This window comes from Excalfactoria chinensis, chromosome 7, assembly GCF_039878825.1.
Source record: "Excalfactoria chinensis isolate bCotChi1 chromosome 7, bCotChi1.hap2, whole genome shotgun sequence".
NCBI lineage: Eukaryota > Metazoa > Chordata > Aves > Galliformes > Phasianidae > Excalfactoria > Excalfactoria chinensis.
The window spans coordinates 28,134,356-28,161,213 of NC_092831.1; the positions used below are offsets into that span (position 1 = coordinate 28,134,356).

The 26,858-nt window shown below is 42.2% G+C and overlaps 1 protein-coding gene across 26 annotated transcripts in view; it reads right to left on the reverse strand.

Annotated features, from left to right (window-relative positions):
* Positions 1 to 26,858, reverse strand: part of MAP2 (microtubule associated protein 2) — a 188,530-nt gene that overhangs the window by 147,866 nt on the left and 13,806 nt on the right. For all 26 annotated transcript variants that reach the window (XM_072341654.1, XM_072341660.1, XM_072341645.1 and 23 more), the window contains exon 2: positions 895 to 952. The gene's annotated coding sequence lies outside the window, so the exon portion shown is untranslated. The remainder of the gene's footprint in view (positions 1 to 894; positions 953 to 26,858) is intronic.

Below are 26,858 nucleotides of genomic sequence, written 5' to 3' on the forward strand. Positions count from 1 at the left end.
TCCCTACTCTAGACAGAGTGAGTATCAGCTGCTGGAAAAATAGAAGAAAATACAACTATAACTTAATCTTGGCTGCATATTGTCACCAGATAAGCCCAGTGCTTGAAAACATCAAGTAGCTAAGGTCAGTATTTTTGGGGCTGAGGACAACTAAATTAAGTGAGAATGGTCTTTACCAACTCTCTTTGTGCCGCTTTTCATCTGTGCTCTTTAAATAACCAAAAGCTGTCTGCATCCATTACACAAACCTTTCTCTAAATAGATAATGCCAGAGTGCAGTGACAAATTCAACTATCAGCATATTTATTTTTTTTACATCTGTGCTGCCTTGCAGATTTGAGTAATCTGTAAACAACCTCAACAAAACATTTCAACAAAACAGAGGAGCAGTCCTTCAAACACAGTGAGTGTGTGCAGACTGACAGACGAGTCAACAGTCCACACTGAAGAAAACATTGTTTGCAACCAAAAACCCTACATTTGCAATGTGAAAAAAGGAAAACACAACATAAGTTTCAGCTCACAGCACTTGTACTCAGTAGCACCTGCATTTGGATAGCTCAGCTTGCGCTGCAAGTCAGACATATCCAATGGAAAACCAACACCTGCACAAAAAGAATTTGGCAACACTTCAGTGAGTTTTATTTTTCACTTAAGTTCCCACCTCTGCACTTCCAAGTCCTCCACTGCACAGCCCAGGAAGTATACTCAATGCCTTTGTTCAAACTATCCTCAAAACACACGCACACAGGGGTAAGAGGAATCCTGTCAAACTGATGCTTGAACAAGCCACAGAGATTCACCAGGCAATCCATGGGGGTAAAGACAAAGACATACAGCATTGCCAGTCATCTGGAAAAATTGATACAAGAGTAACAAAAGCAGAAAACTCACTTTTGGTGTAGTTATCACGTTGTAAGTCACACGATACTTCAGCTCAGGTTTCCACAGTCTGAAACAAAGCAAAAACCCTCAGTTAGTTGCAGCAAGGGAAAGGTTTTTGTTGTTGTTGTTTCAAATTGAATTGTAATTCCTGAATTGCAACCTGTGAGTAACAAAATAACCTCCCTCTCTGCTTTTGTTAACATTCAAAATAACACCAAATTAACTTACATCCCCTGGTATGTATGAGACCAAGTCACACTGCAGAGGCTCGGCTGCTCAGAACGCCTCCTTTCGTGTGATGTAGACCATCACAGAAAAACAGAATTCACTGAAACACGAGCTACACCGATGGCTTCTAATGCGTCAGGTCCACTTAAACTGAACCCCTTCTTTCTTCACAGAAGGGAGACAACCTGTAAATAGAACACCATTTATGTATGTATGTTTCCCAGTAGTGATTCACCAAAAATAACGAGATGGTAACACCAAAAAACAGAAGTAAACTGAATCAGCAAACAAAGACATTGATAACTATTCTGTGCTGTGGGTACCACCGTATCTCAAGATGATCACAGCAGCATAAGTGAGAATTAATTACTGCTTTGCAAACCCTAGGAAAGGTTGGGCTGGAGTGAAGCACCCACATGGTGCAAATTGTTGCTATTAACAAATTGAGTCAAACTGCCTAACAAGGATGAAGAACAGGCAAAATTTCCTTCCTACCTTCACGTCAAAACCCAACAAAAAAAGACTATTTTCCAGTATTATCACTCTTAATCAACACGTATCCCACCTGGACAACTAACTTCTACCAAAAGATGGCTAAGAAACCACAGCTGAACAAAGCAGTTCCAAATAGTCACTTAATACCAGGAGATGATAAATGCTAGTGAAGATAAAAGCACTTGGTACTTTAAGTCAAGTTTGCCATGTCTCAGAGTACCCACAAGTGCAGGTACTATCATTGAACACAATAGGAATCTTGCTGCTGACTACACCCAACTTAGAAACAAAACACACTAAATGAAGGGCAGATTCAGTGCCTTGTCAAAGTTAGCACAAGGGAATGACTGCAACATGAACAGAAAGCAAGGATCTCATCCCTAACTCCTGCTTTTCAGTACGAGATGACTTTCTGAAAGAAAAATGCACAGGTTTGCATTGCACACTGCTGTTGTTCAGCAAAAGTAAAGCCAAGAGAAAAGTGGAAGAAAACAGCTCAGCTCTTTCTTCTTTCCTCTCAATACCAGAAAATGAAAAGTCAGTTCTTAGAATATGCTGGCCAGGCGTGGTCCCTATTATCTTTGGTTAATTCCACATGTCTGAGACGGAAATCAGCTCTAAGCTGGTTAGACTTGCTAAATGAGATTTGCCTAAGGCCCCACCCCCAGGGGCAGTGTCATGCACCAAAGATTTGACATTCTTCAGAAAGATGCTACTTGTCCAGACACTGCTATGTATCACCTTTAATGATTTACACAGCGTATTCATTCACCTCTTAAGCAAAACTTCACTTTGCACCTCCTAATCTCCAAAGAGCTTCTAGTCTACAGCCAAAGCAAGACACAAGTAGGGCTGGTACCAGCAGGCTCCATGCTGTTAAGTTTCTGATGAGCACCTAAAGGAGATGAACACAAGCCTGGTGTTTCCAGCAAGAACTGCAAGTACCTTTAAGAGGGAGTCAAAGTTTGGGAGACACCAGGCTCAGCCTAGTACCTTGGGTCACAATAACAGGAACACAGACTTGTTGCTAGCAAGGCAGTAGGGCTCTAAAACACAGACCAGACATGTATTTACTCTTCTGTTTCACTTACTCTCTGTAAATCCTGCCTTGAGAACCTCCAAATTTTCAGAATCACAGCCCTGACTCATACAGGCAGTAGTGAACACCCAGGATACATTTAAGAGAAGACTGATAATAAATAAAGTACTATGCCAACTGCTTGACTCAGAGAGAAAACTAGTAAGCACTGCCAGGTGTTGTCATTTTGTCTTCTGAATGCTTGTTGGCTAATAAGAATCAGGAGTTAAAGAACATGTCTATATTGAGTGATTTATCTACCACTTTCCTGTAACTACAGTGATATTTGCTAATAGCATCATATTTTATGTGAAGCGTGCCTGCAAGGAGTCACACTTAAAGATCTGGCTACTAAAGACATGCATTAGCAACTTGCAAGTAACCCAACACAGAGAAACCAAGTTGTCTGGTATTTGCTATCTGGTATTAGCCTACGTAAGCCCTGAGAAAGGGGCATATGCTATGAAGAGAGCCTGTTTCACCAGGATAACTGGGTTAGGTGCATCAACATAACTTCTAACACACTGGGCACATTTCATTTTAGAAGATGCAGGTGGTTCTGGTTAAATGATACACTGTAAATCTGAAGACAGAAGTGAGATTGGGCCATGGTGACCATGAAATGACAGCACCAGCTTTTCCAACAGAAACAAGTAACAGGAATAACTAATTTGAAATACTGAAAGAGATTTCAAGTAACTGCACAAGTCAGCAGCACCAAACAAGAGGTGAGACTAGTGCTGAAGAGGTAATCAAAGTACAAAGGTAAACTATTCTGTGGCATGGGAAAACAAAGTAGTTACAGTGCAAACCAAAATGGAGAAAGAGCTGCTTAAGGAACATCGAGAGGTGCCTCCTGTTGGTAAATCAGCTGGACCAGATTGAGGTAGTCTGTAATTATTTATAAGCGAAAACACTAATGAAAGAAACCACTGAAACTGCAAGCTCGTGGAAGATGGAGCCCTGAAGTGCTGCCATCAGATAAGCAAAGAGCCACCTGGAAAGGAAACAGGATCATGGCAGCCCAGAGAACTAGAGACCTATCAGTCTAACAAAGATGCTTGAAATGAAGTTATCGATCTTAAACCTAGAAGACTGTAATAATCAAAATCAGTCCAGCTCTTTCTATTAAAAATATAATAATACAATAATAATAAAGACAAACTGATCTAAACAGTTTTGTTTGCTCTGCAAAATAATGTAGTCTGGGAAAAAGGAAGGGTAGCACAGATGGCTAAGCTCTGCAGGGGCTGGGAAGAGGTCTCAGATGTCTGGTCTGGTGGTCAGTTAAAAGCACTGAGCTGCCATGAAAGTCAACGACACAAAGGCTGCGCTGCTCAGAAGGAAAGGAGAGGCAAGCCAGCACTGTGACAGCAATCCTGCTAAGCTGCTTGCTGTGCTCACCGCCAGCAGCCCTTGTGAATGGGTGGGACAGGAAACCCCGGGAAAATCTGCTGCCTTGACTCTAGATGTTAATGCTTCTCTGTTGGAGGAAATCACCTTAGCAGAGACAGCAAAGAGAAAGAGGTTTCGGCATACAGGTTCTTCTGGCAGCACCTTAGATGAAGCCCAGCGGGATGAGCCCAGGTACCAGACATCACACCGAAGCAGCTGGGGAACAAACCATGATCCAATGCTGTGCTTACTCTTCGGTTGAGACAAGTCACATATCACAGACAAGCAAAAAGAGCAACTGGATATTCAGCTTCCACAGACATTTTCCAGAACTCTTCTGTCAGAGCTGTCAACCCAGTAGTGCTAACACTGATCTGCGACACAGACATGCCTTAAAACAGGAGATAATCCCCCATAGTATAAAGCTAGCAGTTGTTGAACATGTCTGGAAGACTTGCAAAGGAGATTTAGGCTAATCTAACTAAATTAGGTACTTACTGAAGCAGCACACCACCTTCACTGGATGCTCTAAAAAAAGCAAGTAAGCAGGACAAAGCTATCTCGAGGAACCTGCCTCCACAACCGAGCTCTGCATCGCACCTTCCTTCCTGCCTCGCGCGTTTACCTTCCCTTGATCTGCCTACTACAGCAAACAGACAGTCCAAGGTGGGTTTTTTTGTTGCTTGCCTGATCGCATGTGATGAAGCCAAGAGGCAGGAGCTGCAGATGAAGCACATGTCACTGCCAATACACTGGGCTAATCCGTGTTTTGGACCAAGGTTCACATGGGAAGCCTACTGCTGCAGCACAATGACAGCCATCCACGTGAAAAAAGAACAAATGCATCTTTTGGTTCTGTAAAGAACATCAGAAATTTCAAAGTATACTTCTTATTGGAAGAAGACTGTTCCTTGTGTGCTGTGATAGTATCAAAAATATCTCCTACTACCTGAACAATAAGTCCAATGACTTCATAAAACGTCAACATATTTTAGCTTGCTTGCACATAAAAATAATCTATAGTCAGAGTTAAATAGGCAAACAACATAGCAGATAGGTGGAATATCTTTCCTGCTGTGCAAAAAGGAGCAAATACACGTTCCGTTTCATTAATGGACTCTGAGAGCCTAGCTTCCCAGGGGCTATATGCCACACACATCCTTTCAACTTTAATCTTCCAGTTTCAGGGATTTTCACACCAAAATCACACTGCACGCTTCTGGTGCTCCTGCAGCAACAAAACCTCAAAGCTTCCATTTGGTTCTTTGACTGGTCCTGTTATTCTTTATACCATTTTTTAATGCTTAAACATATTTTCAGACGTGACTCAACAAGCTTCAAGGGTAAAAATGGTGCATGAAAATATCAAACAAAACAACAAAAAAAGACTTGAGTTTCAATAGCAATCTGTGTTGCTCTAACTCTACTCCCTGCTCTTCTGAATTCCCAATTCATTGGCATTAATGCAGTAAGAGATAACACAGCTGGAAGCCTTCGGTGAGAAGACAATTGTCTGAAACTTGTTTTCTCTGCCATAACATTTAAATTCCTCATCTGGAACAAGCATGGGCATCAGATACTTTGGGGGGCTCCTGAGACCCCAGGGGCACTCTTGACAGAAAGCGACATGTGCTCCGTTCTGCACAGCCCAGAAGCCCTAGCTATCCCCACAACAATAATAAAAAAGAGATCCCAGCTGCTCCATCACCAAAGGCTCAGCGACCCTCAGTGAGTGTGGAAGTGGTGCCCTGCCTTTATCACCAAGCCTAAACAGCTCACAAGGCCACACAGAGCACTGACCGCTGCAGACTGCCCAAGCAGCTATCACTGGTCACCAATAAGGAGAGAGACTTGGGCTTCACAGATTTGTTCCACCTCTGAAGCATGTGTGAAATCTCCCATTTCATACTAGGGCTGTGAAATACAAATTCCTAAATGCAAAGTAGCAAGATAATGCAAGAGTGACTGGTATGGAAACACCGGGATTTTCACAACACAACCTTACACAGTTTGCAGACAACAGAAAAGAAAGACGACATGCTCTGAAAATATAGGAGATAGAATGAAAACACTGTATAGCTGTTTCCAACTGGAGCAACATCCATATCATGCACTTAATGAGGCAGGAGCTCCGTGGAAACAAGCAATAATGTGATCACATAATTAAAGACTGCTTTATAATACACATGCAGAAGGCAGCCACAAAGGCTGCACAAACCCCCTTTATTCCAGTATTTCCTGAAATGAGCCATTTGACTCAACAATGTTAAAAGGTTCCTTTAACAGCTTCTTTGGTCTGTGATACATCATCGAGATGCAACTGAGGTCAAGCGGATTAAAAATCTGAGTAACATTTTGTGCAGCAACATCACAAAAGAGGCACTGTCTACACTTCGAGGGTTGATTAGCATTCAGTCTATTTCTGCAGCCACACTAGAGACATATGTGAAAGTGGATGGAACTTAGAATTCATAAACATTCTAAATCAGGAAGTTTTTTTATTCTTACGAATAAAATAGAAATACTGAGTCTTTGGTGGCCTCTCAGTCCCTCGTATGAATGCTGCAGCGTGACAGAAACAGCAGATTAACAACAATACTCTGTGTAAACGTTAACTGGGGAAAGACAGAAAAACATAGCAAGGCTTTTTGTGTGCCTTGCCCTGAGACCTGTCACAAGTAGCTATGGCAAACTAATTCAAACCTGGAACAGAGAACGCATTTCACACAGATGAACTTTTAATTAGTAGGCACCAGCGTCATTCTCATATTAAGCAAACCCTCCTTGAGAAGTGGCATTATCTCTATTGTATTTGCATTTCAGCTAGAAGAACACATCGTGCACTTTCTTCCTTTATTAAAAGGGCTGACACTGAGGAACATAATTAATGAGCAGCTTTGAACGCAGCCTTCTTTTAAAACCCCCTATTCAGGATCAAAATGCTGTTTATAATTACAGGTGCTGAGCACAGAGCTTGTCTCAGTACATTTCAAATCGTTACACTATATAATTCACCTCCAACTTTTTTTTTCCCCCTTTAAAAGGGAGATGTTGTCAAAGTTGCAGGAGCTTTCAGAACAGAAGGTCTGGATTTAACTAAGGCTAGTCACCCATGTGGACACTTGGAAAACTGCCCCAGCAACCCTAAACTGACCACTGTGGCAACCATGAGCAAAAAAGAAAACGGGGCTCTGACAAAGCAAACTGTATTTGTTGAAAGCAGTCCTCAACCACACAAGCAAGTCCCACTCACTTGAGTGGTTCCTAGCACATGGTCATTTGAAAACGCAAGGAGCTCAGAGCATCCCATTCATCATTTCAGCTGACTTTCTGGTTCTTGAATAGCCTCTTTACAGCATACTTTTTCAAAACATAAAAGGAAAATACTTGGAAGTAAGTACTTTCATGCTGTGTCAAATTTATACTTGCAAAGGACGTAGCCACTTGGTCCCACTTCTAAAGAGGTTTACGTTTTAACAGATCCTGTACTGCAGAAACTCTGACGCTGAGTCCTTCCACTGGTTGAAGCCTCCAGCATATCAGGATAATGCCTTGTGCCGCCTGCCAAAGACTGAATCAAGCTAACCGGCAGAGTCCTGCTGCATGCTCATGTTGACATTTCAAGGAATCACAAAATATTCTGTTCAACTCATTAATCCCTTAATGCTGCTCCCATCTATCACAGAGCCCTGTGTAACTGCAGGTTTCAAAAAGCTCCAATAAGATTATTAACAAAGTAATGCACAGGACAGCACAACAAGAAAAGGATGTCAGATGCATTACCATGCAAAGCTTGTACTAATGGCTGCAACCACTCTGTAGGCATCAATGTCAAAACAGCAGAATTACCTGTATGGAATAAACAGAGGTGTACTAAGTCCTCCTTCTCTGGAGATATTCAAAACCTTTCTCTGCAATCTACTGCAGGGAACCTGCTTTAGCAGGGGGTAGCACTCTGTAATCTCATACAACTCTGCGAAGCCAACAAGATTCAAGAGCAACATCACAAATGTAAACCATTCTTTTAGGTATAGACACCACATTACAAAGATTGTGTGCAGAAACTCCATTCCACACCGTTCTGCTGCTGTTGTTTAAGGCAGTGACCTGGTACCTTCGTCTCTGGTGAATCCCTGCCCATGCAACTGGGCTTCATGCTGTACCCCTCCCTGCTTGCAGCTGGTTTTCTGCTGCTATGCAGAGGAAGGATACAGTCTTTCAGGAAAGGAGTTGCTGTCTCTTACTGATAAATCCCATTACCCACTGTTCAATTTCTGCTTGCGCTATAGTAACATATGTTTTAGACCATCTCTACCTCTCCCTAACTCATTGTGCAGCTTTCTGCAATCAGACTGCAACACAGACAGATCACTTTCTACCGCCCTCCTTCCAGTGACACACACAGGCTTTGGATAGGTGGGCGTATTTGGCCAAGACAAATTCAGGCAGGCCCTCTGTACAACACTCACAAAGCAATCTTTAAGGTGCCTTTTTTGTTTTTATTTTGTTGTTGTTGTTGTTTGTTTGTTTTGAAACCATACAAAGCAAGCAATTAGATATTATTTTGTCCAGGTCTCAAGGTTTTTCCACATCTCCCCCCCAAGTAGTCAAAGCAGAATCTTCCTGATGTGCCCAGAATTACAGTACAAACTCAGGCGTCACATCAGGAAGCACACATGCTGTTAGGTAACCGTAATATGGGTGTTTTCTTGACATAGGTGTTTAAAATGAGCTGTCTTCACCTATGAAACTCGGTGCTCAGGTTCCTTTCGTCATCAACCCATACTCTAATTAACACCATCCCAGATTCTCTCCCTCAGGTTTCAAACCTCAGCAGGTTGTTCTGCAAATAGAAAGCTTTTCCCACTATCCCTTGCAAACCTCAGGTACCTCTTACCCCATCACTTCCCTTTAGCAATGTGATGTTGTAAGGCCAGCTACTGTCCACATTGTCAGCAGCTTTATTACTGCTCCCAAAAGTCCAGAAGAACAAATCTGACATAATTTCATCTCATCTGTTTCATCTTATGAAGCTCAGGATACAAAACACTCCTGTTTCAATACAAATAGGATTCTTGCCTTCAGCAGACTGCAGCAAAACCCTGCCATCTGTAGCCCTCGGGCAGACATGGGATGCACATGCTTGGGAAGAAAAGTTTTTATACTGAAACCCCACAACTGGCACTGCTATAATCATTATTATTTAATATGGGACACTTCAGCACTTGACCAACGAAGAAAATTGTTTTCAATAGAGCAAATTACCGAGCAACAATCAGCCAACTACAGTCAGATCAAATTCAGTCACAGTTTCATACATGGGTACATTGAGCTGATGATGTCTGTAAGGCTAGTGCCTATTTTGCACTGCTTCCAGCTCAAAGGCAAACATGCCAGCAGCAGCAGTAACTGACCCAAGGGTCCGGATAATGCTGCCCTGAGGAGAAAGTATTCGAAATGGACAGAACCAAAAGTCAGATCACCCTTTGTAAGAGAAAGCTGCAGTACGTGCAGCTACCTGAACAACATCTGAGCACAGCGCACAGATCTTAACCAAGCACTTTGCATCGGTGCAGCAAAGGAAGAAGCTATCATGGTAGCATAGCAAACCCAGATCTTGCTTGAGTCAAACAAAGCAGTGCTGTAGGTGCACTGGGAGCCAAATTGCATGGCCACAGCCTGCCTGTTTTCTTTCATTCACTTTTACTGAGAAAGTTTCAGCATTGAGATAACGGCTGAAAACCAAACCAAAATTTCCCAGTCGAGCTTATAAACTGGAAATCAAGCAAGGTAAACAGGACAAGCAAAGAGAATGTACCTCACCATCAGCAAACACTGCTCTCAGTTCTCCTTTTCTAGAAGGTGAACAGCACATAAATACACACAATGACTGCAAAAGGTTTTATTAGTTTCTACATTTCTATGCATACAGTAAAATTATTCCCATAATCATACCCAAAGTTTACAGCAGTTACATAAAATGACAACTTAGCTTTCACCATTCGTACCTGTCCAGGATGGCAGTTCTGGTTCACATCCAAGGATTAAAATCATTAAAATATTCTATCCCTGTTAGCCTCTGAAGTGCCTTATTTATTCAGTAATCTGCCATAACAAGGATTTATACGGAGAAGATGTTCTAAAAACACAGGCCTTAGCATATATGCAACTTATTTCAGGGGGTTCTTCCTCTCCCTCCCTCAAAATACTGGTATTTTCTTAACAAGAAAATGTACTGATAGAATCATTCTTAATTTCCAAGTTCATGGATGTGTTGCACGAACCATTTAAGCGCCCCAGACATAGGGTAGAAATGGCAGAAACACAGAAGCTACTGATTAGACCACAGAACACAGGTTCCCCGTTCACTTTTCAATAAAACCATACTGTCAAACGTTAGCCCTGCCAGAAAAGGATAACAGAAGCCAAGGCACTATTTGCAATATCCAAAGTAAGACCTAGAATTGGTGATTATCAGTCATACTCCTTGCTCACTATTAATTAATGAAGCAAAATCTAGGAGCTCTCTGCAGCTAAGAAGGAAAAAATTAAATGGTGCTGTTAAGAGAGAATCTTCTCCTTGCACGCATCTAGTTTGAATACATTACAACTGACTCACTGAGAAAATATTGAGACACACCTTAAATTCAGCGCTGGCTTCTCTACAGAAGCACAAGCTGGATATCCTGTTCCATCCTCCCTTCCCAGATGTCTGGAAAATCCTCACGGATTTCCAAGTGCAGAGACCACAGTTGTCCCACAAAACACACAGCGGCGGCTTTTGGACGACTATCAAATACATTTTCACCCAAAGCAGTGAAAACTGCTCTGAACCCCAGTGTGGGGGCCCTACCCTGAGATCTTCCCCTTTCCTGGCAGCACAGGGGAGCCTGGAGCTGAGCAGCACCAGCACAGGAGCACAGGCAGCAGGTCCATCCATGGCTATGGGGCAGCCAGCACAGACGATGAGCACACAGGACAGCAGCTGCCTCCTGCAGTGACAGCCTCCTAGGTGAAAATAAAAGCGAGAAGGCGCCTGTGCCTTGGTAATCCTGTCATCACATGGACTCTTATCAGCTCTCCAGTAGCACACCAGCTCTCCAGTAGCGCACAGTGATGCTGGAAGGGCTATGTGGCTTTTGGGAAAAACTATGGACTAAATCTATTTTTCATCTGAGGGTTTGCAGATGGTTTTAACATGTTCTTTTAAATTCAATCACATGCTTTTTTTTTTTTTTTTTTTTTAAGCTTTAACAAAAGCTTCAAGTTCATCAAAACGTCAATCCCCAGACTACAACTATTCCTGAATGTTCAGTACCAGTGTTATGTGAGCATCACCAAGGCATTTAACTTCAAATCAAGAATGCTGCTGTACTTCTCCTCCTCATTGCAAACACCCAAGTTTCCAGAGCCCTGCCCACCTACCACAGCAGATAGCGTAGATACTACAGCTGCATCAGTAGCTCAACCTTCAAGCCACCCAGTACTTCAGGAAAGCATATGCACATTAATTGCACTTGTTAACAGGAAGAGGAGCCTGAAAATTGGACAAGCAGTTTCCAAAAGATGGATAGTATTCAACATTAAGCATTTAGACAAGAGCTATGAAAAATAACTGGAATAACCAGAATTTGCATCTCAATTGTGTGCCACTGCTGGAAATAAAGAATTTGTGAAAAACAACCTGTTCTAAATATAACAAACTACGATATGTTGCTCAGGGATGATCGTAATTCTTTGACAAAAGAACAAAAGACAGATATTCTGAATTTCAAACCATTTGAAAGCAATAAGCACATGACTCAAAAGAAATATTTACAAGGATTCTGTACTGTACTTGTTAATTAAGATATTTATTAGTCACAGTAAGATCCTTTTGCCAAGGAAAGAAGAACTTCCATTTCTGTATATATTTTGAAGTACTGTTTTTAAGACTTATCCACAAGAGATCAATGTTTTGGATTCTTCTCTAAGTGATATCTTAAAATAACGTGTCAGAGCGTGAAAACATTCCGAACCATTTCAGTGTTGTGCATGTCAGACATAGCAAGGAATGCAATTTGCACACTCTCACATCACCCTGCTATTTGCATACAAGAATCAAACACATCTGAAGTTACCAACATCTTTGTTTCTTGTTTTTCTGCTGATTCTTTAGACCTTCATCTCTCCAGTGGAAATCCCTCCATTTACTTATCAAACATCAACATTTTAAAAGGAGATTCTGTGTTCAAATTGTTCAAAGAGATTCCTTTGAAAACTGGAACCTTCTGGGGAAAATGTGTTTTACTCAGTCCTGTTGATCTTCTGTAGTTGATGCTACTTAATTCAGCACAAATAGAAGCTTGACAAGTGTGTAGCCCTTATTCCCAAGGCATGTTCTGAAACCAGAGAAGATATCAGTGCTTCATCATTGTGTTTTCCTCCAACAAGCGTTTGCAACATATGATACAGCAGCAAATCCTACCAGTTTCTTTAAAAAGAAAAAGCAATTCAGAGAAGTACGAGCTAGTGTGGCAGTGCAGTTGAGATGATCCTACCTCCTCCTCAGTGTTTTTTTTCCCTGACATCCCCATCATGCTGGCAATGGACAATGACAAAGCAGGGCGCTGCACCCACACAACAAAGCAAGAAAAACTGGATTTTTTCTGAGAGCAACCATTGCAGAGCTGGGAACCTGAGTTTCTCCAAAGAGAAGCAATACATGGCAAAATAAGACATCTCTTGGAACTGTGTGTGTTTACCTTCCATTTAACTGCTCTATCTTTCATGGACTGCACTTTAATAATAAGAAGTTTCTGCCTCTATTACATGCTACAGTCCCAGGGCTCAAGAAAGCTAGGATATTCTCTTTAGGAGTCACTTCCAGAACTTCTTGCCTTCCCATCAGCACAGTCACTCCTCACCATTGAAGCAGTCACAGTTTATTATGACATCCCACTTCTGTTTATCCTGAAGTGATCCAAATGGTACTTCAGAAGAACACAAGACTAGCACACAGAATGAACAACACAGGTTTAAAGAGACAAAAGAACCAGAGGTACTGCCATAATGCCTCGCTACCATGTCTCATCTCCTGAGCATGGGAAGCGTACCCTGTTCAGGTAAGCTGCTTTCAACCATTGCTTGCACCTTCAGATGGTATTCCCAGCATCCTTCTTTTTATCAAGTTTTATTTCCAAACATCTCCATTGATGTTTGCACTTGTGGGTCTTGGACTACATCAGGGATCCCTGCATCATTCACTTTGCTGTTTGGCTCACTCAGATGAGGCTCATGCAAAACAGTAACCCTGGTTTTCTGAGATCCAGGTGCGATTCAGTGTCATATTTCTTAGAGCCGTACTCCGAGCCTGAATTGTTATTACTCGATAGAACTTCAGTGTAACAGAAATAAAACTCCCCACTGAAGCAAGCAGACTGTTAAATAGCACTTGTCCTTGTTCAGCTTAATTCACAAAATCCCAAATCCAGTTTCATAAGCAATTTTAAATGCAGCTGTCAGCCACTGGGCAACATCTGCTGCACATTGCTAAGACCCATTTGTGCGATGGGAGGCTGTTACTGCTGCTGCCAGCTTCGCAACAGAGTTGGATATTCACTTAGAAGTAGGTTTCTGTTCACACAGACACACAGCATTTGCACAAGCCAGTTGTGTCAGCGCAAGACAAAGCCCAATAACCCAGCTACACACAGACCTTTCCACAGGTCTGCCCACTGCACAACTCCTCATCCAGTTCTCACTACCACAAAAGCAACCATGTAGGATTTAAGCACAGATGTCTCATCCCTCCCCAGCCTTAAAGTCCAGCTGTCAAACTGGCCAAACTGATTTATAACAACAATAAATTAAATAAGCCCTTGTTACCTAACACATTCTACCCTAGTGATGTCAGCAGATTCAAACAGTCCATGATTCCAAGTTCACAGCGTTCAAAGAGAAAATAGTGAATCCCATTCACATGCAGATAAAGAAATGAACTCATTTAAACTAATATAAACTTAATTAGACCCTGTATTAGTAACACTAGAACATCATGACTGTCCTCTTTGGGTGTCCAGGGCTGTCAGACATACTTAGACTAATGAGCATCATCTGACCTCTTGAACCTCTCTCTTCTCCCTTCCTCCCCCCCAAGGCTCCCTCACCCCCCCACCCAAAAGAGTGACGAGCCACATTCTATCCTTATGGGCCCTGTCAGAATTCTATCCTTATGGGCCCTGTCAGATCACTATTTAACAGCATGAGACCAACAAAACAACGCTGTGTGGAAACAGGGACAGCAGCAGGGCAAGAATATGGCAAAAGACCCAGAAACAGAACAATGCAGAAAGGTTAAAAAATAAATAAAAAGATACAGAGAAGAAAAAAATCCTGTAGGTCCTCTAATAACTAACACTTACCAGTAGAAAGATGTGCCGAAGGACTGACTTCAAAGAGAGCAGCAGGGTATGACAGAGCATGGCGAGCAGCTGGTACAGCATCATGCCTCATTACCCACCAACAGGAAATGCGCACCCCTCACACCTGGTGCCAGTCACTTAGAGCAGACTTCACAATTCACACAGGAGCTGCTACAACCCAATTCTTATCAAGTACCATTAGCCAAAGATGGGACTTCTCAGTCTCTCTGACAGATAGATCAGGAGACAGCTCAAATCAGCGCAGGAAAGAAACCATCTTCTTCAAAGTAAAACCCTTGAAAAGCAGCTGTCACCCTACATGTGCAGGCAGGGTGCCACCAGACAGCACACGTGCCACAGATGCATTGGGATGGGTGGGCACAGCAGACAGCAGATCCCAATTCTATTCAGAACATACATCTACCCAATCTCCAATAACTGGGTGAACCGAGGGCAGGCACAATTCCTGCAGAACCAAAAGTCCGTATGTTGCTTAGCCCAGGGAGCCTAACTTGGGGATGCTACAACAGCACAAGTAGCTCTATAGTAGGGACACACAGTATCCAGCATCCATTTAAACAACATCAAAACTTAAGTCCCAGTTTAAAGCATCACTTAAACATTTCTCAGCCTTGGGCAGGCTCTGTGTGACACCTCCCTGGGCACCAAGATTCCCTAAGGGCTACTGCACTTATCTTGTGGCTCAATGAAAAAGGGAAAGCTGTGTTTTAGTAGCTAAAAAAACATCTCCAAATCCAGTAAGAATAAATAAACACATACCCTGGCACGTATCAGTAAATACTTGAAATAGCGATTAAATTTGGGTTTTGCTGCCCCCAATGACCTTTTGTCCCAAATTAGCTGTTGAAATAAAAACTGATTTTGTTTTGCTCTTTTGGTTTTCCAGACTGTTCTGACAGTTCCATTACTATTGCCTTATCTCCTCCTCATGGCTTCTCATCTGGACAAATAAATGGCATTGTTGCTCCTCAACTTTGTTTGCTGTTTTCATTTACCACCAAAAAGCTCCTCAGAAAGATTAACTTCCACTCCCATTTGACAGGCACAGAGCTCTGTTTTCCACTCTGTTTCAGATGGGAAGAAAAGTATTGATTAATGACTGCTCTCTTATTTTTCAGCTTCTCTCCCAGGAATCACAATAGTCTCATTTGCACTAACAATTAAGCTTGTAAGCCCAATTACAAAGTGGCTTCATGGATTATAGCTCCATGATCAAAAAATCAGAGGCCCAAATGAAACCAGCCCCATCCTTGGGAAACAAATCTTAGTGCTATGCACAGTCCGGTCAATCTTAGCCAGCAATATAATATCAACAGATATGCCCATCAGCAGAACACTGTCTGTTCAGACCCACAGTGTGTATATATGCTAACAGCAGTACCATAAAGGATTTGAAGTCCAGACAACCAAGAGCTCTGTGAGACACTTCTGTAAAAAAGAAAAAGAAAATCACCCAATATTTTCAGACCATCATTCATTCTGGAGGAAGGAACCTACAATCCTGCCAGTCCTCAGAACTGACTTCTAAACAGGTAAGAAGCACTTCCAGCTTTGGAGTGGCAATAATAATATCCTTAGCTGTGCAAACACACAAAATCCCCAAAGCAGTGAGTAGAACTCTTTGGTCATTATTTTGCAAAGCTGTCTGACTCACGAGAAAAGAGTAACTGCATCTTACCAGAAATCAGCAATACAAAGCAGGAAAAGAGCAGCAAACCAGGAAGTGTGATAAAGATACTGCAGAATTATTTGTTGCAAATGCAACTCATTCAGTATCGTGTCACTCAAAAATCACTGTTTGCTCACCACTCACTGAAGAGCACTTTTACTGCTGGCAGTGCATAAGTTTTTTTACAATTAATTATCAGTGGAAACAAACTTATCACCCTGCTAAAAAAAGGTCAACAGCGTGCAACAACTTACAAGTGTTAAAATAAAATAAGACCATTTTTATTTTTCTTTATGTTAAATGTGCCGTGGAGCCACAGACAAATTTAGGACCTCAGTGAGTTACGTGCTGCATCACAGATACTGTAAGGCCTTCTGCTCTGCGGAGTTCCTCATTTAAAGAGCTGTTCCCACTTCCCCAAAGGGGTAATACCCACATACTACAAGTTTAGGAAACACTCATGTATTTATTTTTAATCCTAACCCAAGCACCACTAGCAGGATAAAAGAGAGACCACACAGGAAAACTAATTAAGCATCTCTATCCAGACACAGTTGTTTTGTTGCTTGCTTGTTGTGGGTTTGGCTGATTTTGTTTTGCTGCCTCGAGTATGTCTCTGTGTGAGATCCAGCTATTCAAATACAACTGCAAACGATGTATCAGTCTTTTTTGTGTAGTAATAACACAGGAAGAGCAGAAAAACAAATGTTTTACTCACAGAGAACTTAGAAGCAGTAAGAAAAGTGAAGTGTGCTTGGCTGAGTTTCAGCATTTTAAGGAAATGGACCCTTACTAGTTAAACAACATAGTGCCTATAGGCAACAGCGTCTGTGGGAAGCCCTAAACTCAGTTTCAAGAATCTCTTGTTCCATTTCTTTCTCATTCACCAAGACAGATGGGAAGCAAATGTTCCCCAAGGATTATCATTGCAATATTACTTCCTCAAGATGGAGAAGCAATGGGCTTGCTTTTGGAAATCCACTCTGGTAGATACACTAAAGCCCTGTTTGGCTGCACACAGATCTTTTGGGTCAGGCTGAGTGGGCTCTGCTGTGCTACAAGGTGCTCCTAAGCCAGCCTGAGGGCATCTCCAGCAGGCAGAAGCCCACTGAGGAAACCCCCTTCTGAACAGCATCATTTTAACCTGCTACATCTGCCTGTTTCAGCCTGCAGGAAATGCAGTTCATGCAAATGAACTCGGTGTCATCAACAGCTGTGCTAATATGCTGCCTGACATAGCTTACAGACCTGTCTCCAACTGCAAGACGTAGACTAATTTTGTCTGATCAGAATCAAACATATAAAATTTAAGGGGTCAGAAAGGGCTCTGCCGGAATGATGCACACACAAATACCATGCTCATATGCTCACATGCAATGTTCATTTGCTAAGGGATACTGGGCACAGCTCAGCCCTAGCAGAGAGCTCAAGTGCAGTAATGCACTAAGAGATCACCATCAAAGCAATATAATTTAATACTAATCTGCTATTAGCCATAAACAAAACATGCTGTTTATACCAAGCACTTTTTAAGAGCTTTGGAAAGATTCTCAAATTTTAAAGACAGAAATCTAACAATCTAACCATCCAGAAGAGATTCCCAAAGAGGCACTGAGACAGAAACCCAAAGGTGGTATTGCTTCCTATTTTCTTTTTCTCCTCCCTGTCTCTTTGTCTTTTAATGTCCTATCTCACAGGAGTCAATCTTACCAAGGCAGAAGAGATTTAACCTTGGCACAAGCTACGACAGCCAGCAGCTTTATCTGAGTAAAAGCATTTGTCACTCAGACTAGCTAGAGAAGAACAGAAATGACCTATGAGCAGCAGACATGTTCTGCCACTGCCAGAGAATAGCTGCAGTGCATAAAGGGCTATTTTGGTCGTGAATCGCGTGTGGACCCTATGGTTGTTCAGCAACTGAACTCAGAGAGCCAGAGACAGAAAGAGCCTCTTCCTGTCCTTGCTATTATCTCCTGTTGACCCACTCGGCCTGCCTGCCCTATCTCGTCAGGGTCCCTGCCACCTAAAATGGACTCTGTCCTGACTAAGAACATCCCACAAAGGAGTTCATCTTAACAGCTGGATACTGCATGCCAGGACAGGAGAGGAAATATCCTGTTGCATACAAAAATTATGCTGCTAGTTGTTTGCATCCACTGGTGTTTCCCTACAGTTCTTCACTTGCACAACTTGCACACTCAGCACTTAAGCACACACGTACATTTTGTTGAACAACTTACAGCCAACTCTCCAAAACAATGGCAGCAGAATGGCAACCATGATGGAGGGAGGGTCTCAGCGTATCTTTACTTTTACTGTTGCACTCCAAGTCAAGGCTAAAGCTCCAGGTGGTGCTTGCACAAATCACCCCACAGCTGCCTACCATCAGCACAGCTGACCTTTCTCATCAGGTTCAATGTAAGAGGTTAGACAGTCTTCACACATGGGACCACAATAAAACTCTCCCTGCAGCCTCCTCTCTTCTAGACAGAAGAGAGTCATAACTCTCTCAGTCTCTCTTCATTCTTTATCATCTCTTTAATCATCCAAGCAGCCCTCCACAGGACTCATTCCAGTGTGTATCACTGTCCTTCTCACACTGAGGAACCAAAAACAGGACAACATTCCAGATGTGAGCTCCCATACTTAGCATTGATGCTAGAGGTGACTTGCCCAAGGAGTGGGCTGTTGGAGATCTCAGATAAAAGCAACGCACATAAATAAGTTATGAATGCGCTACAATTCTGCTTTTTACAGAAACAAAAGAGTAACGTTCCCAACAGCAGGTGAAATAAATCAACATTTCTGTTGTGCATCTCTTCTACCAAACCTCTTTTCATAACTAACTTTGCAGAGAGACCTCTGCCCCAGTAATAAAGCATTTTGGAAAATCCAGTGTGTTTCCTCTATCTTGAGAGCCCACCTGTACACATCTTGATGAACAGATTAACAAAAGCAAGTACTTTATGGGTACGAGCTCCAGTTCTGAGCTAAATTTTAGGGAATGAGAGCACAGAAGCTTTAAACATTACATTATACTGCTTTTGTGGAATTTCCTGGAGCTACAGTGCAACACATGGCTTACAGGCCTATCAGCACTGCCTGCTGGGCCAGGCTGTACTTCTCACACAACAGAGACCCCAGCAAAGAGATTCCCTACCAAGAAAAAAAAACAAACATAACAAAACGTCCCGAAATGACTAACAAGCTGAGCCTGAGTGAAAGGCAAAACCCTCACCGGGTTCTGAAAAAGATGTTGAGTCTCTGGGCAGTATCTAAATGGCCAGGGAAGTTCCCTAGTATCATGAGATCGTTTCAGCTTAACAGAAGTCTGGAAGACAAGCATAGTTCATAATTCTGATCCTTCACATTTTTAATTGACAGCAACTCTCCTAAACCTCTTGAAACTTACCTAAGAATCACAATAGACCATATCTAACTTCTTACAACAATACTTAGTGTTGAGCACACCAACCACGCAGTTGCAACCAGCAAGCATCTGTTCCATTGTATAAGGGCACAATATAATCTGCATTCGACTGTATCATAAGTACCACTCAACAATTAAAGGCTGAACTAATTCACTTTCTTTTTGATCTTGTCACTGAGCCACACTAGCTTTCCTAAGTCTTTCTACCTCCTTTCCCAAGTTGCCACAGCACTGAAAAAGAGACTCACTATTAGCTGGTATGCAAGCATTTGCTCTAAACAGAGACATGAACTTAAACTGCAGGAAATTTTATAAAAAAACCATAATAACTGAATACAAAGCTGCCTTTCCTACACTGTCTACAAAAAAAACAACAAAACCAGCGGTAGCTCCGCAGCCATCACAAACACTCCACCACCTCCTGAACAGGGGGCTCCCTCCCCAGCAGGCTGCCAGCCCCGCTACTCAACGTGAACTTACTGAACTAAGTTACCATTGCGCCCAGTACTTTTGGACCAAAGTGGGAGAGAGAGCCCTCAAACCCAGACAGCTTGGTCAGGAATGGGCACAAACATACAACGTTAAAAAAGAAAACAAATGAGAAAATCTTGCTTTGGATTATGCCACAGCTTCATCTGTTTGCACCACTCTTCCCCAGGCCAGTCGCAGCTGCCCCACCCAATCCCTGTGCAAACAGCATACATCAAATTCCCTGATGGTGCAATCCACCTGCTAATGGGAAGAAATCCAGGTCACAATACCCATTACCCATACAGCTGGCCCTTTCAGTGTCAGGGTCAGCGAAGAGACCAAGGACTGAATTGTTATACAACTGAAATGGAAGGGGACATCTTGCTACCCAGTCATTTATTCAGTCATTTATGGGAAAAGGTGTTAATTCACTAAATGTTATGTCTCCATCTTTGGGGCAAGATGAATAATTAAATAATGATTCACAAACAGCTTCTGACAAAAACAGCAGAACAACTGTTAGATCTGCTATTTACAGCAAGTTGTTTCATCACCTTCAAGTCCCAGGGTGGAGTCTCCAGGTCTGTCTCTGCAGGCTAACACAAGCATTGCATTCGTGCTGCACCTTTACTACTCCCATTTCTGTGCTTCCAGGACTCTTAATCCAGCTTACAAAAAAGCACAAAAAAACTATTGTCAAAACAAACTCACAAATTCTCCATAGCAAAGAGAGGTATTTCTTTTTCCTTCAGGAAATTCCACTTAATATACACAATGCCGCCGCTCGTTTGCCAAGCAAACCATTTATTACTGCAAGAGAGGCTGGAATGGCTTCTCGGAGATCACTCTCCAAATTGTTACTTCCCTATAACCAAAGATACTGAAGATCTTTATGACAGAAATAGACCTCACTGCAGAACAGATAATACTCGATACACTTCTCAGCTGACATCAGATATTACAGCAGTTACAATTCCTGTTTTCTTAAAGCTGCGTATTCTTCTTGGTCAGAGAAACACCTTGCCAAGAACAAAACAAAACACTCTCCTGGCAGGAGGTTTTGACCACTACAGCCACCTGATCCAGGAGACAAGGCAGGGTTTTCCCATTTTTAGACATTAAACCAACTTCCAGAGAACAGAACTCCTGGTTGATGGTTTTTTTTAACCACCACATAACCCAGCTGCTCTAGAACACTTACTGACACGATGACAGCAGAAATGAGGAAAGGGGAAGAAAACAAGAGGTAGAATTGCAAACTGAACACAATGCAAACACAACAAAGACGAATTTAATAAGCATCAGGAAAAGTTAACTGAGCAGAAATGTCACATAACCTTTCCCTATTAAAATAAAAAACAGCCACTAAAGCTACACTCCTTTTCATCTCATGAACTGATATAATGGCACCTGAAAAGATCTCCCTGGCTCAAGATGTAAAGTGGCTTTTATCTTTAAAGGCATCAAGAGATCAGGCCTATCAGCACCAGCTGTACCTCCATCAAGGCCTGCCTGCCTGCCTGCCGTGCTTCAGGTCTCCTGGGGCAATGCTGAGCCATTTAGCCTGAGGGCACCTGGAAAGCCTGAACCCACACCCCACTCAGCTCCATGCAGCCACCCACCGGGGTGGTCCTCTGCAGGAAAACATTGGACTTGGCATGACATATAACGGAACACAAAGTGCACAGCAGCAAGCACCCCAGAGCTGCATGCAAACTAGCTTGTGATTTAACAGGACTGTGCACAAAGAAATTCAGAACCTGCATTCATCCCAATTCTCACTGCATTTCAGAGAGGTGTGCAAACCTCAACTCCTTAGATCCTCTTGAAAATACCAGCCTTAAAAATCTTGGCCCCTACATTCATACCAGCAAGCACACAGAAGGCAACAGATTCATTTTTGTAAGAAATGAACATTTGTTCTCATTTTCTTTGGGGAAATTGGCTCTACATTGCCAGTTCTGTGGGATGGGAAACACACTAACTAACTACAAAACAGTAACATTTTTGTTTTGGAAAATAAGAATAACAGTAACAAAAACCCTTCTTGCAGCATTAAATTTCAAAAGGAAGAGCTGGAAACTAACTTCATGCATTTTTGTGTCATATTAAGAAGTCATCATCATCTGAGACTTCAGGGAGAGAAACTGAAGCTAATCATTTTTGTCCCTCTCTACTAATTGCTGAGGAAGTTTCAGGCCTGTCTGCCCCAGTGGAAGCTCAGTGTGAAGCTCATACGTGTGGACGCGACACACAGAGTGTACAAACAATCACACAAGAAGCCTGTTGCTCTCCAAGGGGAGCTGGGCGTCACAGCTGTATCTCAGTTCCACCAGCTGCCTCATGAGCTGTTCTCACAAGAGAAGAACATCTTCAGAACAAAAGAAATACACACTCTGATTAAATAAACTGTGAGAAGTTAACTTGCAATTCCATAATCCCCAAGTGACTACAAATCCAATCTCCCTGGTGTTTCATCTGCAGTCATTTAATAATTTATGTTGTAAGACCTATGGCCTACAAGAAGATACTAGGACACATCTTGAGTGCATTATTCGCCTTAGTCCCACTGACTCCAAAGCACTACTAGGCCAATTACAGCAAACAAGATTTATCAGCCACTACCTGCCACAATGATTAGCAGTACAAGCTGCTTTTGCTACTGCAATCAACAGCTCTAAGGCTAACAGCTCCCACCTGCAAGCACAAGAACACAAAAAGAGGCAAAGCCCAGTGTGTCTTTCCATTCACATTCCACTTTGCTAGTCACTACACAGCTTAATTCCCCCTCCTAGAGAGGCATGCAACTTAAGGAGAACATTACAGATTCACCCCTACCAAACACTGTGAACCAGAAAACAACTGCATAGCATAGTTTGTTCCATCTGAGAATAGACTTGTTTTCTTCCCTCATCCCCTTCCTTTGCTTGCTAGGAACTTAGTTTGTCATAATTATTTCAAGTAACACTGACAAGCCTTTCAGCATCTCGGAGCTCTAGAACAGCCAAGTGCTCCTTTTATAGAGTGGACATGGTACTAAAGTCAAGGAGAACTACAGAGCATCTTTCAAAGACATATCAGCATAGCAAAAGCTTAAGTTCTTAACAACAGAAAAAGGAGCACAAACCAAAGAGCACAGCATCCACACTGTTCTAAAGCTCTTCTGCTATAAATCGGTCCAACTGAGCAGCCTCTACACAGTGCCGCCAATTTCAGGCTGCACTGTGCACTGTCAAGTATTAGAAAGTAACCACCCATGCTCTTAGAAGGAACTCACCTGAATACCATTTACAGAAGCATCATAATTTATATCCTATAAGCAGGTCTGAATGAAGATAAGGTTACAGTAGGGAAAAGAGTATATTGCACTTGTCCGTATACTGCTCAAATGCAAATTATCTGTGTGAACTGGGGACAAGCATCCCTCCCATGCCACAATCTGTAGTGGATGTAAATGTTAGTACGAAGATTAACTTCCTTCTAATCTGCGAGCTTAAGTTACATCAAGGATGATCTTAGCTGAATAATTCTCCCTTTACCAAACAGTACTGTAGTTGAAAAAAGCTTTTGAGTTTCTTTCTTAAAGAAAATAATTTATGTCCATGCTAACTTTCAGGTTTTGCAATTTAAATATCAGAGAAGAAAAAAACAAACACAAACATTTACAGGTGAAGGGATGCAACTTCACTTCACTTGACCTTAATCATAATAGCAGAACGCTCTTTTCAGTGCAACCATGAGTAATTCTGCTGGAAATTATGAATAGGAGATAAATGACTCGTAGAGTTCTCAAACTGGTTTTCTATGCACATGCTCCAGTTAACAACTTACATAACTAGGACGAGTCAATTGGGCAGTGAAGACACCAGAGGAAATGCCAGTTCTGCCTTTAGCCAAAACGATCGTGTGAAATTTAAATTCTCAGAGAATCGTCGGGAAAGTTAGTTCCTTTTTTCCTCCTTGAGAACAGAAGCACAAGTGTTTATGAGAATAAAGAACACCTCCTTTCTTCTCCACCCACATCAACTTGGCAGCGCGTCCCAGTATTTTGTGATGTCAGCACTGAAAAACCTGCATTGCATTGCTTCAGGGCCTCCGAGAAAATACAAACAACTAAACCATACACTCATTTAAGATCTGCCCTTCTCTCCTCTGTGTGCCCTGCATTCAAAGAGAGACTTGTTGGTTCCCCTGCTAAGTCTGGCCCCAGTTCAGCAGCTGATTGGGGCTGGCTCAAGGGAATCAAGTTTATCACGTGCACCAGTGAATGTTTATGAATCAGAAGTCCAGAACACTTACCTGGGCAGTGCGTGTGGTGCATTAGGGTTTCTAGACCCTGCGCCAAGAGCAATGTACTTCAGCTCAGAAAGCATAATGGAAATAAGACCTTCCTGAGCTCTTAGCAGGACCAAGGAATTGGGAAGTGCCATTTCCCCCAGAAGGCAGCACTCAGCTTCCTGCCCACACCAGCACATCACACAGAGGAGGTGGTTGCCATTTCTGTCTGCATCCACTAGCAAGCTTAGTTCCAACGAAAAGCCAAACACATGCCACAGAAGTAACACAAGAATCCAGAACGGGGAGTGGAAACAGAAAACACTCAGTTTCAACATGCCTTTTCTTTTTGGAACCATCAGCACGGTTCTCCCTGCATATATATCAGCATCCCTCACCTTAGTGTATCACACCGTAACGCCAGCAAAATCTGCAAGAGTCACATGTAACCTTTTTTTATTGCTGTTATTAATACAGCTGCAATTCTCAAAGGCACACCTGCAGATTCTCTCCTAACATGGTCTGTTTCGCACAGAGAAGGATTTTTACCAGAAAAGCCTGAGAGGTCTGAGAACAACGCCACAGCAGGGTATGAGATGTTCAAAGGGCAGCAAAGAGCTGGTAAACACATAATCACACTTCAGGTGCTAATCCTGCAACATAGCCTACAAGCACACTCTTTCTTATCCCTAGGGAAGTGACTGGGACCTCACACACCAGCACTGATGCCACAGATAACCTGTTTTTTTGATAGAGGAAAACAGCCTAAATCACAAGTGTAAAAAACAACGTAAACTGATTATCTCCTCATTACCAAATGCCAAAATCATACTGTACTATAGTAAACTGGAAATCAGTCAATGGCCAATGACTGATTCGGACAAAGATATCACTAATGCTTAAAGTGAAAATCATGTTTTATGGCACTAAAGCAGGTGACCCTTTACTCACGTGTCAAGACATATAAAGCTGGTTGACTATCCCACTGGAAAATAATTATCACACCTGATCTCCCAAGGAATCCCGTCACTGTATCCCCTTACATCAACCATTAGGCAAGGTTTGTGCACTACTCAGTTGCAGATCACCCTAGAAAGATATGGCAAATTTAATGTTTACGACAGGTTTCATGAACAAAGACATTCTCCCATAGGAACTGTGGAGAATGAACAGAAGCTATGGCTGTGTTATAAAACAGAACTAAAGCATACTTTATTTCTTCAAAGGGTCTAGATAACCACTGCCTCCTAGTCAAAGAAGGTATTAGCAATGATTACAGGTTCTTCCACAGCATACAATTTGTGCTCCCAAACTCTTCCAATGAACAACACTAATTATTGAATCAAACACAATCTAGATCATACCTCATCCCTTTTCTGCCTTTTATTTGTGCACTCTAGTGGAATTCATACTGAAGTTTCAGGTCTGCGCTGCAGACCAGAGCCCTTGGTGAACTCTTCCACAACAGCAGCCTTCCTTACAGACAATAAAACCATCGGTCAAGAAGCCAAGACTCACTACTGAAACTGCTGTCAGCCTCTTGACAACCAGCTTACAGCTGTGGACCTTCTTCCACTAAAAAAGAAAAAAAAACATGGGACCTTTCCTTTCGCAGAGCAACAAAGAAAGTGCATTTCTTCCTTTTAAGATCTTCAGTTCAGAGTTGGTAAAGCCTAAAATGCCACCATACCACAGGGAGAAGATTAAGGGGCATACTTCACAATACAGACTGCACAGTCACCTAGCTAGCTGTCAGCCTGGCAAGTAGGGCAAAACAGGAAATGAATGAGTTCGTAGCTCTTCTCATGTCAGTTGAAATACAAATGTTTATCTTGTAGCCATCTTATAATCAACACACATGCCATTCTTCTTATTTTAGAATTTTCCACTGAACTGGCAGAGTTTGCATATACATTTTTACATATCGTGTTTGACAGATTACCTAAATATATACCCTACAACATTTCTAAGTTATTCTTATTGCAGAAGTCATTACTGTCATAAGGAAAGCTTCCCATTTATGGTCCTTCATGATGGGGAGGAGCTATTGCTCTAGCATGTGAGAGCAGAATGCGGAGGGAGTTAGTCATTCACATACATCAGCAGCATGCTGAATGAAGCAGTACTGATGACTGCAGGTAAAAAATGTCTCACTTGGAAACTGGCCAGAGGAGAATTCTCATATATATTAACAGTACTGGCACTACTGCTGACTCTGTTTGACACTGTCCAAGAATTAGACAGTAGTCTTTGAATAAGAATTTCCATTCCGTTTAGCGGAGTTATATACGTGCACACATACTTATGTACGTGCCTAAAATTTTACATGAAAAAGACTGCAAAATGGAAAACCAACTGAAAATTAATAAAAGGCACCCAAACTTGTCAGAAACAGGAATACCTTAGGGAACTTAACAGGGACCCATTCAGATCCGTACGTTACCAGCACTCCAGCAAAAAACTCCCTGCTGGATTTTCAGTAACTACCAGATGGCATTGTAGAACAGG